At 45.0% G+C, this 18,291-nt stretch overlaps 1 pseudogene; it reads left to right on the top strand.

Moving 5' to 3' along the window:
• The first annotated feature begins 15,819 nt into the window (after positions 1–15,819).
• LOC130871336 (adenylate kinase 4, mitochondrial-like) lies at positions 15,820–16,491 on the top strand (annotated as a pseudogene).
• The last annotated feature ends 1,800 nt before the right edge of the window (positions 16,492–18,291 follow it).

The following is an 18,291-nucleotide window of genomic DNA, read 5'->3' as shown; positions in this document are numbered from 1 at the left end:
AAGCATAAGGACTTGAGTTAGAATTTCCAGCACCCACATACAAAGTCAGGTATGCCTACATGTGCCTGTAACTACTACATTGTGGGTTAAAGTAGAGACAGAAGTCTGAAAGCTTGTTGAATATGGAGACTGGCTCAAATGGTGGTGTTCCAGTTCAGTGAGAGACCCTGTCTGAAGGCAACAAGGCAGAAAGCAATAGCGGAGGAGACATTAGGTCTTCTGACCTCTGTATGTGCTCATGTAGTTCACACATCTGCACACTCATTTGCATGTATCCCACAGTCAAATAAAAATACATTAATTGATTTTTGAAACTTTTATCCAATGTGCTTTTTATCTCATCCTACTGCCAGCCTTCTAACTCCTGAGAATTTCCTCCACCACTTCACTATCCTCCAATTCTCTCCTTCTTTCTTTATTGCTTTTGAGAATAATTCTTACTATGTAGCCATGAATGTCCTAGAACTTGCTATGTAGTTTAGGTTGGCCACTAACTGACAGATTGGCCTGCCCCCTTCCAAATTGCTTGGATTAAAGGTACAGCCCCACTACATCTTCACTTTTTTCTTTTATCTAAAACGGATTTTTAATCAATGTATCCTGATTATACATTTCTGCTCCCTCTACTTCTCCAAGTTTCTCCCCACCTCCCCCTTATACAATTTCACTCCATTTCTGTCTCATTAGAAAACAAAAAAGCTTCTAGGGGATAAAAATAAAAGAAAATATGATAAAATATAATTGGACAAAAAAAAACACAACACACCAGAGTTGGACTTAGTTACCCAACTTGTGTCTGTCACCTGTATAACTCAGATAACACCAATGCCATCATGAATTACACTACCCTTCTTTAGATCCTTTCTGCTTTGCAAATTGACCTTTTAAAATAATTCCTTGTCTCTCCCCTTCACCAAGATTATAAATTCTAAAGAAAACTGCCTGTGAGTGATAGACAGTCTAACTGCTGGTGTGGAGTATTACAGGAAAAGGAAATAGATAAGCCCTGGTCACAAGATTGCTTTGCATAATGGTTCTCTAGATCTTCAGATCTCAGAACCTATAATGGTCTTCAGATCACATCAGAGAACAGACCAGAAACCTGCTAATTTTGATATTTTAAAGTTCTTTGTAAGAGTTGGGGAGTTGCTTCAGGGGGTAAGAGTGGATCTGAGTTTCATGAAGAAGAAAGGGTGAGGCCACATGGGTAGTCCAGGCACTGTGTGTGTGTGTGTGTGTGTGTGTGTGTGTGTGTGTGGTGACAGGAGTCTAGTGGGACTGTTTGGCTGCCAGCCAAGCTTTACATTCAGTCAGAGACCCAGTCTCAAGGGAATAATCTGGAATGTGACAGGACACTATACCTGGCATCCTCTTTTTGTCACCCTGAGCACACACGGTACATGTGTGCATACTCTGCACTGCACACACTGAGAGAGTGGAATAATGTTTAACTTACAGAGAAATAATAAATTTTTCTGAAGAATTGGAGGGACTGACCTAAGAGATGAAGATCAATTGTGTGATCGTTTGTTTTTATTGTCAACTTTACTCATTCTATGCTGTGGGAAATGGTCTTTTATTCTGTCACTTGTATTATTTTAACAAAATGCTGATTGGCCAGTAGCCAGGCAAGAAGTAGAGGCAGGGAAACCAGAACAGGAGAATTCTGGGAAGAGGAAAGAGTCAGTCTGCAGTTTTCACCTAGATACAGAGGAAGCAAGATGAGAATGCCTCACTGATGAAAGGTACCAAGCCACATGGCTAACACAGACAAGAATTATGGGCTAATATAAGTTATAAGAGTTATAAGAAGCCTGAGCTAATACTCCAACCAATTTATAATTAATGTAGACCTCTGTGTGTTTCTTTGGGGCTGAACAGCTGTGGGACCAGACAGGAAGAAACCTCTGTTGACAATTCTAGAATCACCAGTCTCAGTGAGAGAGTGTTTCAATCAGATTGGCCTGTGTCCATGTCTTATGTTGATTGTCTTAATTGATGTCAGAAGACCCACCATTCCCTAAGCAGAGGATTCCAAACTGTGAAAGAGTAGAAAACAAGCTGACTACAAACATTCATGTGTTCACTATTCTGTTCCTGATTGTGGATGTGACATGATCAATCTCTGAAAACTCATACCATTGTAATTCTCTGCTCTGATGGACTGTAATGTGGAACTGTGATCCAGTAAGACACCTTCCCCCCAGGAAGTTCCTTTTGGGGGTATTTTTATCATAGTAACAGGAATACAAACTGGGATAAGTTGTCTCAAAAATACTGAAGTAGAAGGAAAACCTAATATAGGGAAATGATGATAAAGACACTGAACATCAGGTGGCCATCCTACCCACTGTCCACTGAAGCTCCGTATCTTCCTTTAAGGCTCATCTGTCTACTTTAGCTCCCTTAAAAAGACTTCATTTGGAGATTTATTTCTCAGATATTAAACATCCTCCAAATAAGTCTATATTAAAGACTGGTACTCAGTGCAGCAGCAGTGATCAGAGGTGCTTCTTTAAAGGTAATTAAATAATAAGAACTTTAATTTGACAAAAATATTAGTACATTGATTAATTCGTTGCTGAATTAAAAGTTATGAGATGGTTTGTAATGCTGCTGTTCCTATGAGATGTGTTATTTGATCTCTCTAAATATGGACCATACTGTATGTATCACCACAACACATCACAGAGACTAAGTGGTTAAGTCTGTGACTAACATGTAACATACATTAAACAAACCAGTAACTCTCAGAAAAAAAAAAAAAGAAGTTATGAGATGGGACCTAGTTGGAGGAAGTAGGTCATTTGGCACATACCTAGGAGTTATTTCTTGTCACACTCTTTCCTTTTAATTTGTCTTTTTCTCTTTCTTCTTTTTCTCTTCCTCTGATTCTACTCTTTATCCTCTTCTTCATCTATTAATTAAATGTTTTATTGTTTGATGATTTCACACATACATATACTGTTCCTTTTCCTCCAATTCCCCTCTATCCCTCCCACCACTTCCCCTCCCAGCTGCATGTGCTCTCTTCATTTTTTAAAGACAAGCTGACACCATTTGGTGCTTAGCTGTATAAGCATGGGTTTAGAACCATCTACCAGTGCCTGGATAGCTTCTCAGGGTCCAAATATCTGAAGAAAAAAGACTCTTTCTCCCTCAGAAGCCTACAATTGCACATACATTCTCAGCTAGTTGGGGGGCTTCATGATACCCTCCCAAGTCCATGATGGGGTTTTGTCTGACTTGATCTTGTGGCTGTAGTTGCTTCAGTTCATGAGTATCGTCATGTTCTCATGTTGGGCAAATGATGCTTTGTTGAAGACATTCACCACCCTTTCCTCCATGATGCCTGAGCTCTGGCTGAGGATATAATATAAATGTATCATTTATATATGAAAGTACCAGACTCTTATTCTTTGCACGTTTATTTGTTTTATATCTCTATATTAATACTATCTACTCATGAAAGAAACTTTTATAAGAGTTCAGAAATGGGGTGGAACTCTGCTGCTTTGTTGCAGCACCCACCAGCAGCAATCATGTGAGAGACCTTCCTCCAGGCTGGACCACTGCCTACTGGACTCTATCCCTCCAAGACCCACTCTGCTGCCCAGCCCCATGCACCTGAACATCCTCTACAAGGCCAGCCCTCCCCTGTGACCCCAGCAGATGACACAGGCACAGGTGCAAACTATAACCAGTTGGAAGAACAGGCAGAGGCCAACCCACACCAGTTGAAAGAACAGATGAGTAAATGCCAGGGTAAAAATACATTTAACAGGATTTGAAAAGAGGTGAGTGATTGACCTCCCAGATGGACAGCCCAGTCCCTAGACCCTGGGCCCCTGAGCACACTCTATGTCCCTCCTTGACCCATCCCAGTCACACAATCCTGTCAACAAGGCATGGCTACTGTGGGCAGGCTGCTCCACTACCCCTCCCATCAGACCCTGTAATCTACAAGTCCAAGTCTGGCGCCAAAGTCACCCATGCCCTGTGACCTAGGTGATTCTCTGACACAAAAACACTGCCTGTAGTGATTGAACAAAGAGGCACAAAACTGCCTGCACCAGTTGAAGGAAAAGATGAGTAGACGCCAGTACAAGAATAATTCAGCAACCTAAAGAGCAACATGGCACCACCAGAACATAGAATTCTACAACAGCAAGACCTGAACATCCCATCCTAGAAGAAGGAAAAGAAAAAGACCTTAAAAACAACTTTATGAAGATGGTAGAGACCTTTAAAGAGAAAGTTTTAAAAAAAACTCCATTAAAGAAATCAGGGAAAAGACAAACAAAAATGGGAAGAAATCAATAAATCGTTTAAAAGAAAGCCAAGAAGCTATCAAAAAGATGAAGGAAACAGTTCAAGACTTGAAAATTGAAATAGAGATAATAAAGGAAAGACAAAATGAGGGAATTCTGGAAATGTAAATGAACAGGAACTACAGATGCAAACATAACCAACAGAACACAAGAGATGAAAGAGGAAATCTCGGGTGTTGAGGGTATAATAGAGAAAATAGATTCATCAGTCAAAGAAAGCATTAAAGCAAACAAAGTCATAACACAAAACATCCAGGAAAACTTTGACACCATGCAAAGACCAAAATGAAGAATAATAGGGATAGAGAAGGAGAAAAATATAGCTTGAATGCACAGAAAAATATATTCAACAAAATCATTGAAGAAAACTTTTCCAACCTAAAGAAGTAAATGCCTATGAAGATACAAGAGACTTACAGAACACCAAATGGACTGGACCAAAAATAAAAAAGACTTGTTGCCACATAATAATCAAAAAAATAAATATGTAGAATAAAAAAGAATGTTAAGAGCTGCAAAGGGAAAAGGCCAAGAAGTTTATAAATGCAGAAACATCAGAATAACACCCAATGGAGACTCTGAAAGTCAGAAGGCCCTGGACAGATGTCCTGCAGACACTAAGAGACCATGGATGCCAGGCCAGATTACTATACTCAGCAAAATTTTCAATCATCATAGATGAAAAAAAACAAAATATTCCATGACAAAAGCAAATTTAAACAAAATCTATCCATAAATCCAGCCTACAGAAAGCACTAGAAGGAAAACTCCAACCCAAGGAAGTTAGCTGCACCCACAGAGACACAAAGAAGGTAAACACACATACACAATCACCAAAAAATAATAAAAATTAACAATCACTGGTCATTAATATCCCTTAATATTAAGAACTCAACTCAATTCACCTATAAAAAGACACAGGCTAACAGAATGGATACAAAAATAAGATTCATTCTTCTGTGGCATACAAGAAACACATCTCAAATTTGAAGACAAACATTATCTGAGAGTAAAGACTTGGGGAAAGATTTTCCAAACAAATGGACAGTAACCCTCCAACCCTTTTTCATACATCCCAGTACTCCAGGTGCCTGATTCCCTCATCCAACAGTGGTTGGTTGGTAAATTCCCCCACCTTGCTGTCCTAAACAGTCCCCAGGTTATCAGGTGACAGCTGTTGAATGTCTGGTGTCCCTGTATTGTCCGGTGGGATTGAGGAGACTGCTCCCCACCATGAACTTCACTGGCTAGGTTGGACTCTCACAGACTGGTGTCCAGTTTACAAACATTCTGTCCAACCTGCTTCATTCAGAGCTGAGAAGACTGGAGAGCCAGCGGAAGTGCTCCTGCTGCTGGGCCTTCTTTCTCCCATCCCATTCTGTCCCCAAGCCCGCCTTTTCATCTGGGAAGTCCTTGGAATCCTGCATGAGACCCTGCTCCCATGCTGAGGGGACCAGAGAGGTGAGTTAGTGACCACACGACCAGATAGCCAGAAGTGCCACTCTATGGGACCTTACCAGGGAGACAGAATCCAGTCCCTCCCCCCCTCCATTCCCTAAGCTTTTCTGACCATCCAGCGAGGTGTGTTCCTGCTGCTGGCTTTCTTTACCTAATCCTACACTGCCCCCAAGCCGTTCTTTTCTTCCACGAGGTCCTTGGAACCCCCAGCAAAGCCTGCTTCAGGGCTGAGGGGACCTGAAAGCCAGAGGGGAGTGCTCCTGCCACTGGGCCTTCTTTCTCCCATCCCACTCTGCCCCCAAGCCCGCCTTTTCGTCTGAGGTCCTTAAAACTCTACAAGAAACCCAGCTCCCATGGTGAGGGGATGAAAGAGTTAAGTAGGTGGCCACACGGCCAGACAGCCAGAAGTACCATTCTCTGGGACCTTTCCAGGGAGACAGAACCCAGGACCCCCCAATTCCCTAAGCTTTTCTAGCCATCCAGGGAGGTGTGTTCCTGCTGCTGGCTTTCTTTACCCCATCCCACCCTGCCCCCAAGCAATTCTTTTCTTTCACAAGGTCCTTGGAACCCCCAGCAAAACCTGCTGCAGGGCTAAGGGGACCCAAAAGCCAGCAGGTGGTGCGGGAGAATTGTCTGTATTCTGTCAATCATGTTTTAAATAAACGCTGATTGGCCAGGCAGGAAGTATAGGTGGGAAAAACCAAACAGGAAGTAGAAATGATACAATGAGAACAGGAGAATTCTGGAAAGGAGAAAGCTGATTCCTCTCACTCCTGCCCAGATCACCAAAGCAGAAGGCTGTGATCTGCCCCACTGAAAAAGGTACTGAGCCACATGGCTAACATAGATCAGAAAATGAGTTAATCAAGATGTGAGAGCCAGTGAGAGACTAGAGCTAATGAGTCAATCAGCTTATAATTTATGGAGACCTATGTGTGATTTTCTTTGGAGCTAAACAGTTGTGGGGTACCTGGTGGAACAAATACCCCAACAACAAACAGGTCCCCCGTTCGTGTTACAAGTGGGGAGTGCTCCTGCTGCTGGGCCCTCTTTCTCCCATCTCACCCTGCCCCCAGGCCTGCCTTTTCCTCCGCTAGGTCCTTGGAACCCTGCAAGAGACCCTGCTCCCTTGCTGAGGGGACTGGAGAGCCTGCCTTTTCACCTGTGAGGTACTTGAGACCCTAAAACATAGTCTGTTCCAGTTCTGAGGAGATCTAAGAGAGGTCAGACCAAGAAAGACTCCCAAGTACTCAGTCACAGCAAAGATTTACCAAGACGCCAAGACTCTACTGGCCTCATTTGGAAAAAGAGATGAGTAGGTGCCAATGCAAAAATTCCTCCAACAGCCTGAAAAGCAACATGGTAACACCACAATCCATCAAACACTCAACAGGAAGACTTGAACATCCTAACACAGAAAAAGTAGAAGAGAATGACTTTAAACATAACCTTATAAAAATGATGGAGACTTTAAACAGGAAGTGAAAAACTACCTTAAAGAAATGGAAGAGAAGACAAACAAAAAGAAGAAATTAATAAATCCCTCAAAGATACCCAAGAAAACCAAGAAAGAGCAATGGAACAGGTAAAGGAAACAGTTCAAGACTTGAAGACTGAAATGGAGGTAGGTAATAAAGAAAACACAAACCAAGAGAAGGCTGGATATGGGAAATCTGGGTAAACGAGCAGGAACTACAGAGAGAAGTATAACCAACAGAATACAAGAGATAGAAGAAAGATTCTCAGGCGCTGAAGATACTATAGAGGAAATAGACTCATTGATCAAAGAAAACAGCAAATCCAACAAATTCTTAACACAAAACATCCAGGAAATCTGGGACACTATTAAAAGCCAAACCTAAGAATAATAAGGGTAAAAAAGGGAGAAGAACTCCTGATCAAAGGCCCAGAATTATAGAAGAAAACTTCCCCAACATAAAGAAGGATATCCCAATGAAGGTACAAGAAGCTTACAGAACACCAAATAGACAGGATTCCAAAAGAAATCCCTTGTCATATAATAATCAAAACACAAAACATACAGAATAAAGAATTTTAAGAGCTGCAAAAGAAAGGGTTAAGTAAGATATAAAGGTAAAGCTATCAGAATTACACCTGACTTCTCAGTGGAAACCATGAAAGCCAGAAGATCTTGGATCGATGTGCTGCAGACACTAAGAGAACATGGATGTAAGCCCAGACTACTATACCCAGCAAAGCTTTCATTCACCATCGATGGAGAAAACAAGATATTCCATGACAAAAACAGATTTAAACAATACGTATCCACAAACCCAGTCTTACAGAAAGTTCTAGAAGAAACACCTCAACCAAAGGAAGCCAACAACACCCACAATAGCACAGATATCTGATAACCCTCCACCAACAAAACTCAAAGAGGGAAACACACGAACACTACCACCAAAAAATAACCAGAGTTACCAACCACTGGTCATTAATATTGCTTAATATCAATGGATTCAATTCACCTATAAAAAGGCACAGGTTAAGAGAATGGATAAAAAAAAAACAGGATCCAACAATCTGCTGTTTACAAGAAACACACCTCAACCTCAAAGACAGACATTACCTCAGAATAAAGGGTTGGGAAAAGTCTTTCCAATCAAACAGACATAAGAAATGAGTGGGTGTGGCTATCCTAGTATCTAACAAAATTGATTTCAAACTAAAATCAATTAGAAGAGATGGAGACAGACGCTTTATACTTACAACAGGAACAATTCATCAAGATGAAGTCTCAACCATGAATATCTATGCCCCTCATATAAAAGCACCCACATATGTAAAGAAACAATACTAAAACTCAAATCACACATCAAACCCCACACACTAACAGTAGGAGATTTCAACACTCCTCTCTCACCAATGGGTGGCAGCATCCCTAGGTATCTGGGCCAGGACAGTATAAGAAAGCTAACTAAGCATGAGCCTGAGATTGAGCCAGAGAGCCGGCCAGTGAACCTGCAACTCTTACATAGCCCCTGCTGAGCTTTCTCACTGTGGGTGAGTTTCCTGGTGGGGAGGGGGGTTATGCTCCATGGAATAGCAAGCAAACCTAGCTACCTTCAAGTTTCTGCCTTGACTCCCCTCAGCTATAGGTTGTGACCTGGAAACAATAACAAAATTCACCCTTTCTTCCGCTAAGTTGATTTTAGTCAGTGTTTTTTTTTCCATTTTTTTTATTCTTTTTTAATTAAAATTTCCAACTGCTCCCCATTTCCCTCCCCTCCTCCCACACATTGCTCCCTCCCCCCACTCCCCTCCCCCATCCCCACTCCTCTTCTCCTTCCCCCAGTCCATTCCCCCTCCCTCTTGATACTGAAGAGCAGTCCAAATTTCCTGCCCTTCAGGAAGACCAAGGTCCTCCCACTTCCATCCAGGCCCAGGAAGGTGAGCATTCAAACAGGCTAAGCTCCCACAAAGCCAGTTCATGTATTAGGATCGAAACCTAGTGCCATTGTCCTTGGCTTCTCATCAGCCTTCATTGTCCACCATGTTCAGAGAGTCCAGTTTCAACCCATGCTTATTCAGTCCCAGTCCAGCTGGCCTTGAAGAGCTCCCAATAGATCAGTTCCACTGTCACAGTGTGTGGGTGCACGCCTTGTGGTCCTGATTTCCTTGCTCATGTTCTCCCTCCTTCTGCTCCTCATTTGGACCTTAAGAGCTCAGACCGTTGCTCCAATTTGGGTCTCTGTCTCTCTCTCGATCTATCGCCAGTTGAAAGTTCCTGTGCCATTCTCCTTGGCCTCTTGTCAGCTCTCATTGTCCGCCACATTCCGAGAGTCTGGTTTTATCCCATGTTTTTTCAGTAGCAGTCCATCTGACCTTGGTGAGCTCCCAATAGATCGGCCCCACTGTCTCAGTGGTTGGGTGCACCCCTCATGGCCCTGACTTCCTTGTTCATGTTCTCTCTCCTTCTGCTCCTCATTATAACCTTGGGAGCTCAGTCCGGTGCTCCAGTGTGGGTCTCTGTCTCTATCTCCATCCATCGCTAGATGAAGGTTCTATGGCGATATGCAAGATATTCATCAGTATGATTATAGGATAGGTTCATTTCAGGTTCCCTATCCTCAGGTGCCCCAATGAACTAACTGGGGACATTGCCCTGGGCATCTGGTAGCCATTCCAAGTTCAAGTCTCTTGCCACCCCTTAGGTGGCTCCCTTACCTAAGGTATGAGTTTCCCTGCTCCCCTATCCAACCTTCCTTTATCCCCAATCACCCTGATTCCCCCAGTTCCCCTCATCTTCTCCTTCACACTTTTCTCTCCCCATCACCCCTCATCCCCATCCCACCCCACCCCCAAGATTCCAATTTTTTGCCCATCAGTCATGTCTATTTCCCATAGCTGGGAGGATATCTATATGTTTTTCCTTGGGTTTACCCTCTTGTTTAGCTTCTTTAGGATCACAAATTATAGACTCAGTGGCCCCTATCCATGGCTAAAAACCAGTTATGAGTGAGTACATCCCATGTTCTTCTTTTTGGGTCTGGGTTACCTCACTAAGGATCGTATTTTCTATTTCCATCCATTTGCATGCAAAATTCGAGAAGTCATTGTTTTTTACCGCAGAGTAGTCCATTGAAGGGCATCTAGGTTGCTTCCAGGTTCTGGCTATTACAAATAATGCTGCTATGAACATAGTTGGACAAATGCTTTTGTCATATGATAGGGCATCTCTTGGGTATATTCCCAAGAGTGGTATTGCTGGGTCCAGGGGTAGGTTGATCCCAATTTTTCTGAGAAACCGCCACACTGATTTTCAAAGTGGTTGCACAAGTTTGCAGTCCCACCAGCAATGGATGAGGGTACCCCTTTCTCCACAACCTCTCCAGCAAAGGCTATCCTTGGTGTTTTTGATTTTAGCCATTCTGACAGGTGTAAGATGATATCTCAAAGTTGTTTTGATTTGCATTTCTCTGATCGCTAAGGAGGTTGAGCATGACCTTAAGTATCTTTTGACCATTTTAGGGCTCCCTAAGCCCCTCCTGCTATTCTGGGGGTCTGGGATGGAAACTGTGAGGGAGATGCTCAGTGTCAAGGGTTAGTTAGGACAGGGACTGCTCAGCAGCCGAGGGCCTCTCTCTCGCTGTGTCCTTGCTGGGATGGGTGGTCCAGGGTGGGCTTCTTACTCCTTGGAGGCCATGTAGGCCATGAGGTCCACCACTCTGTTGCTGTAGCCAAATTCATTGTCGTACCAGGAAATGAGCTTTACAAAGTTGTCATTGAGAGCAATGCCAGCCCCAGCATCAAAGGTGGAAGAGTGGGAGTCACTGTTAAAGTCACAGGAGACAACCTGGTCCTCAGTGTAGCCCAGGATGCCCTTTAGTGGGCCCTCGGATGCCTGCTTCACCACCTTCTTGATGTCGTCATACTTGGCAGCTTTCTCCAGGCGGCATGTCAGATCAACGACGGACACGTTGGGGGTAGGAACACGGAAGGCCATGCCCGTGAGCTTCCCGTTCAGCTCTGGGATGACTTTGCTCACAGCCTTGGCAGCGCCAGTGGACGCAGGGATGATGTTCTGGGCAGCGCCACGGCCGTCTCGCCACAGCTTCCCAGAGGGGCCATCCACAGTCTTCTGGGTGGCCGTGATGGCATGGACTGTGGTCATGAGTCCTTCCACGATGCCAAAGTTGTCATGGATGACCTTGGCCAAGGGGGCTAAGCAGTTGGTGGTGCAGGAAGCGTTGCTGACAATCTTGAGGGAATTGTCATACTTGTCATGGTTCACACCCATCACAAACATGGGGGCATCGGCAGAAGGGGCGGAGATGATGACCCTTTTGGCCCCACCCTTCAAGTGGGCCCCAGCCTTCTCCATGGTGGTGAAGACACCGGTCGACTCCACAACATACTCGGCGCCAGCATCCCCCCATTTGATGTTGGCGGGATCTCGTTCCTGGAAGATGGTGATGGCCTTCCCGTTGATGACAAGCTTCCCATTCTCAGCCTTAACTGTGCCTTTGAACTTGCCATGGGTGGAGTCATACTGGAACATGTAGACCATGTAGTTGAGGTCGATGAAAGGGTCATTGATGGCAACAACCTCCACTTTGCCAGAAGTGAAGGCAGCCCTGGTAACCAGGCGTCCAATACGGCCAAATCCGTTCACTCCAACCTTCACCATCGTGTCTCTGGAATGAAGCTGGCACTGCACGAAAAGAAGCGGCTGTCTCTAGAACAGCGAGGAGCAGAGAGCCTTAGTCAGTGTTTTATGACACCAAATGAACAAAACCTGGCCTCAGAAATAATGACAACACTCTCCCCTTATATGTCAGCCTAGTTTAGATTATTTTCCCTCTCTCTGTCTGTCTGTCCCTCTCTCTTTGTGTGTATGGGGGTGGGTATGATGCGTTTGTATTTATGTGGACATGTTCATGTTCATGCATGTACATGTGGAGAGTGGAAGCCAATGTCGGGTGTCTTCCTCAGCTGCTCTCCACCTTTGAGACAGGTCTCTCCCTGAGCCTGAATTTTGCTGAACCTGCACCTCACTGCTTCGGCTTGGCCTGCTGGCCAGGAGACCCAGAGCCCCACCTGTCCCCTCTCAGCACTAGAATTACAGAAGCTCACCGCCTCACCCCGCTTTGCCCTGGGTGGATGCTAGGGTTCTGAGCCTTGGTCCTCATACTTACACAGCCGGGCTCTGCTTACTCTCCCATCTTCCCAGTCTCTATTTTACGTCACCTCTATATTGCAAATGTGTGAGTTTGTTTGTTCTCTGTTTTTTTTCTGCTCCCTTTTGCCAAGAACAAAAGAAACATTTTAAGAAAAAGAAAACTGCTTTTGGATAACTGACACAGCAGCTGCTCATGGGGAGTGCTACTGGAAAAGGCCTTGATAGGCACCAGTCCCAAGACCAGAGCAGAATCTAATTCATCATCTCTGTCTAGTTCAGAGCCCAAACATCTGGCATCTCCAACATCCAAGTGCAGGGCAGGGACTTGCACAGTTTGTTCTTTCAGGAAGAATGTTGCAAGAAATAGTGAACTCTCCAGGAAATTACAGGAACCGCCCGAAGAGGCTAAGTCAGCTGTTACCTTTGGCTACTCCCCAAGGAAAGTAGTGAGGACTCTGACAAAGACCTTCAGCAGCCTATGACAGTTGGTACGTGTGGCCATGAGGAGGAAGCCTCCCCTAAAGAACCTCCCTGATTGCCTTAATTGATGAGGGAAGCAGCCCAGATAACAAGGGTGTGTCAGAGGGACGTGTGGCCGCCCATTGCTCATTAGGCCTCCCTCTTGCACCAAACTGATTTACCTGTTGCTGTTGCTGCTGGTTCCTTCACTGACAACAGAGTCAGCATCTTCCAGCTTTCATCATGGAGCAGGGACCTGAAGCTCTCCAGGAATTTCCAGGCTTTCAACACTAGATTGGTACCACTGAGGCATCCACCTTGTAGACTTAGTTTCTATGGCACTCTCAGTATCTCCAATGTGATTTGGCTATCATTACTACTTTTTTATATTTTTTTATTTTATTTCTTTTGAGGGGGCGGGAATCAAGACAGGGTTTCTTTGTGAAACAGTCCTGGCTGTCTTGAAACTCACTTTGTAGACCAGGCTGGCCTCGAACTCACAGAGATCTGCCTGCCTCTGCCTCCCGAGTGCTGGGATTAAAGGCATGCACCACCACCACCTGGCTTTGTTACTGTTGTAAAGATCGGTTAATAATTCTGCTCTTGTTCATCCCCTTGGTTTTGTTCCTATGGTGACCCCAACGAAAACACTGCCCCTGCCTCTCTTTTCCTCTTAATAAAAACCTCCTCATTTACCTCAGTTTCCCTAAGATTTTCTGTTTGGGAGACATGGTTTGGGTATGAAGTGTTCTAACAAAGATTCTTGTGCAGTGCTGGAGAAGTGGTTGACTCAGTAAAGTATTTGCTGTGTAACACAAGCAGCTGAGTTCTGATCCCCATCACCTACGTGAGAAGCAGGATGCAGCAGTAGCTGTAATCACTGGGCCAGGGAAGGCCTAGCGCTTACTAGTCAGACAGCCCAGCAGGAACAGTGAACTCTGGGTTCATTCAGAAACCATGTCTCAAGACCTAAGATAGAAAAAAAAAAAAGATAGACAGTGATATCAACCTCTGGCCTCCACATGCACGCATGCACACAGACACACATGCACACGATGTAAGCAGAGATACATACATACACTTCACACACATATAAAATCTCCAGGATCTCATGAGGGTGAAGGTACTAGTGTCTACTTTAATACATGGCCTCTTGTCTCTCAAGCATTTCTTCCTAAAACAATGCAAAGTAAAAGGACAAAGCCCAGCAACATAACCACACCCTGAGCTTCATCAGAGATAATGCCATAAAAAGCGGGAGGAGTCTATCTTACGGTTCTGCCACAGGTTCCCACATGCTGAAGTTTATAGACATGCACCTCCACTTGACAAGAATGCCAGCCTTTAAATTGAGCCCTTAGTATTTTAAATTTGTACAGGCTGTAACTAGTGCCGCATAACCATGAGGACCAGGGTTCTAATCTCCAGCACCCACATAGCCTTTATGTATGCCTGTGAGCCCAGTGCTAGGAGAGGGGTGTGGAGACAAGAGAATCTCTAAGGGTGCTGGGTACCAACCTCACTCCAGTTTCAGTGAGATACCTTGCCTCAAAAGAATGAATAGAGAGTGATAAAGTTGAACATCCTATGTCCTTCTTAGGCCTCTGTGCATGTGTAAGAGTGCACACGTCTGTACATACATGTGATGCACACACTGCATATATACGTACACACAAAGAAGTGTGAAACTTTGGGGGGGGTTGTTGTTTGGGGTTTTGTTGTTGTTCAGTTGGTTGTTGGTTGTATTTTTGAGACAGGGTCTCACTGTGTAACCCTGGCTGTCCTGGAATTCCCTATGTCAATCAGGCTGGCCTCCAACCCACAGAGATACACCTGCCTCTATCTCCTGAGTGCTAGGATTAAAGGTGTGCACCTGGCAAGAATTCTTAAATCATGAAGTTGGGAACCTGCATCCTGTATCTTTTGTATGTTGGACTTATTCTCCCTCAAACCCTCCCAATCCCTCTCTCTCCCCTCCCTTTAGAACCTACATAGTTTTTTATATACTCTTATTTTATATTTACCTACATAATTTTATGTTCCTTTGAAAAGTTAGGAGTAGCACATGAGAGAGAATACACTATTTGTCCTTTTGAACTGGCTCCCTGTGATGGGATGGTCTCTGGTCACATCCACGTTCCTGAAAGACACTTTACTCCTCTCTTTATGGCTGAGAAACTTCCATTCTGCAGATCAGCAACATTTCCCTTATCTGATCCTCTGTTGGATGACACCTAGGTTGGTTCCATAGCTTAGTTACTGTGACCAGTGCTGTAGCCCACACTGGTGTGGTAGTGTCTCTGTGACATGTGGGTGTGGAGTCCCTTGGGTAAAGACCCAGGAGTGATATAACTAGATTATACAGACATCTGTTTTTAGGGGTATTTTTAAATTTTCTTTTCTTTTCAATTATGTAAACATGTGTGTGTGTGTGTGTGTGTGTGTGTGTGTGAGAGAGAGAGACAGACAGACAGACAGACAGACAGACAGACAGGTCAGATCGCCTAGAGCTAGAGTTACAGGCAGCTGTGAGTCACAGCTGGGAACCAAACTTGGGTCTTCTACACACACACACACACACACACACACACCCGCCCCGCTCACCTTAGCAGTGTATAAGCACTCCCTTTTGTCCACACCCTAGCCAGCCTCTGCTGTTGTTTTGGTTTTGAGTTTGGGTCTTACTATACAGTCCTGGCTGTTCTGGAATTCTTTATGTAGACTAGGCTGGTCTTGATTCACAGAGATCCTCTTGCCTCTGCCATCACATACTGCATTATTTGTTTTTTCAATGGTTGCTAGGAAATATGAAACTTTAAAAAGAACCCCAGAAGCAGGCAAATCCCCGCGTGCGGAGGGTACCGAGGCAGGGGCTGTCGGGTCAAGGGTGTGGGCTGCCGTCCACGCCATCCCCTCCCCTCCAAAGCCATGGCTTCCAAACTCCTGCACGCGGTTATCCTCGGGCCGCCAGGCTCGGGTAAGGGCACTGTATGCCAGAGGATCGCCCAGAACTTTGGCCTCCAGCATCTCTCCAGCGGCCTCTTCTTGAGGGAGAACCTCAAGGCCAGCACGGAAGTTGGCAACACAGCAAAGTAGTACCCAGAAAAAGGTCTTTTGGTTCCAGATCATGTGATCACATGCCTCATGGTGTCAGAACTGGAGACCTGGAGCACCGAACACTGGCTGTTAGACGGGTTCCCGAGGACGTTAGTACAGGCAGAAGCCTTGGACAGAATCTGTGATGTGGACCTAGTGATTAGTCTGAATATCCTTTTTGAGACACTTAAAGATCGTCTGAGCAGAAGATGGATTCACCCTTCTAGCGGGAGAGTCTATAACTTGGACTTCAACCCTCCACAAGTGCTGGGGGTTGATGACATCACTGGTGAGCCACTTGTCCAACAAGAAGATGATAAGCCCGAAGCAGTTGCTGCCAAACTACGATGGTACAAGGATGCGGCAAAACCCGTCATCGAACTGTACAGGAGCCGCGGAGTGCTCCACCAGTTCTCCGGGACGGAGACAAACAAAATATGGCCCTACGTTTACACACTTTTCTCAAACAAGATCGCACCTATTCAGTCCAAAGAAGCAAACTGAGCCTGCCCTTGAAGAGCCAAGAAGACGAGGTCGTTCTCTCAATTGTGCGTGTAGTCCTGGTGCCCTGGCCCAATTAGGAGCTAGCTGAGATAGCTTGCAGCATCTTCTCTAGTTTAAGTGAATGAAGTAATGAGGAAAACCTAGTGGGTAGAAAGCATCCATGAAGATACCCTCCTCCTGCCTTTGAAAAGAAGGCAGAGCTCTGCAGCGGCAGAAGCCCAGACTGGATTTCCACCAGTGTGGAGCCCATACTCTAGATGGGTTGCAGCCATGCGCTGCTATGGGAATCTTTTTACACGCGATAGTGTTGGAGTCTCTGGTCTGTGCCACCTTCCACAGGCTGTTGAACCACAGCACTGCCAGCCTGAGAACTTGGAGAGCTGTGGTCCTGGCTTCTCCTCCTCCAAGCCCTCCTTGATGATAATTGAATTGATGCTAATTGCGCTCAGCCACTGATTCAACCCTCTGATCTCAGACATCCTAGTTTCTGCTGACGTGTCCTGTCTCATCTGCTCTCTCTCCTCATAAGCTGTTCGGTAACACCAGAGTCTCTGCCTGTATCCCTCTAACCTCCTCTCTCTACAGACTGAGAACCAGGGGAACTGAGCCAGGCAGAGAACTCACTTTGTGAAACGGCTGCTCTGACTGTCTTGAACCCACTCTGTACCTTCTGTTGTTTAAAAACGATTAAAAACGATTCCCTAAAGTTTTTGGGACTTCTCAAGGAAAAAAAAAAAAAAAAAAAAACAAGGGAAATGTTCACTTAAGGAAATGTGGGATGATCGTCTCCTGCATAGAAGTAGTGATCATGTGGAAATCACTGGACTAATGAGATAGTTTCGGCTTCTTTATTCAAGGCAAAGTGAATATTGAACGTGCTGCTAAATATTAATGCTGACAATGTTTTTTGTGAGTGATCCAAGCAAATGGCAAGAAGTCGGTAAAGGGAGCGAGCCTGTGGGCTTAGAGCATCTTGCACTAGCTGTACATTGCACCCGCACTGAGTAAGACAGCTTTACCGCTGTGGGGATGCAGAATCTTTGTTTTCTTCATATTCCAAAGATGCAGTCTATAGGTGGCCACAAAGTCCAGAAATGAAGATGCTAATATTTTGTCAATCATCATGTCAATAAAACATTTGTTAAAAGACTTCCCTGGTGTCCAGACTTGTTGGCCACCTTGTATAATTATTACTCTTCTCTGGGAAGCATTTCTTCTTGCTGCCTTAAGGTGCCCTGCACCCACCTGTCCCCCAGGGAGTGTCCTTTCTTACTGGTGATTTAGTGTGACATCTCATAGTCTGTGGGGGCAGGGTGTGGGGTGGGCGTAGCACTTTAGTGGTGTTGACACATTGCATTTGGAAGGTGTCTGTGGATCTACTGTACTGCCTGGACTCTGTGGCTCCTCTCAGTGTCCTCCCCGTGCATGTTCTTCAGCTGCCTTAAAGGCAATGCAGAGCAGCATCCCTCCGCATGCTCTCAAGTGGAGACGCCTGGCTCAGGCCTGTGACCACGTGGGCGCTGTCATGTTGATGCTGACTATTTTGGAAGCTTACATTTGGATGTCACTTGGTAGGGGTCAGGGGAGACATAAAAGTCCAGGGGAGGCAGGTCAGGCATGGGAAACTGCTGTCTAGAGGAGGATCAACCTGAGATTATTTCCACAAACCAAGGGAAGTAGAAACTTAAAGGAATTTGGGGTAACTCAGGAGGGCAAGAGGAAATAACTTCCAACTTATTTCTTCACCTCTTTTAAAGATTGAGGTGTGACCAGGTCGCTGCCTGCACACTCTGTTTTTCC

The sequence above is a fragment of the Chionomys nivalis genome, chromosome 3, assembly GCF_950005125.1.
Source record: "Chionomys nivalis chromosome 3, mChiNiv1.1, whole genome shotgun sequence".
In the NCBI taxonomy this organism is placed as follows: Eukaryota; Metazoa; Chordata; class Mammalia; order Rodentia; family Cricetidae; genus Chionomys; species Chionomys nivalis.
The sequence above is the reverse complement of the archived record's forward strand: the minus strand, read 5'-3'. Positions and strand labels throughout refer to the sequence as shown.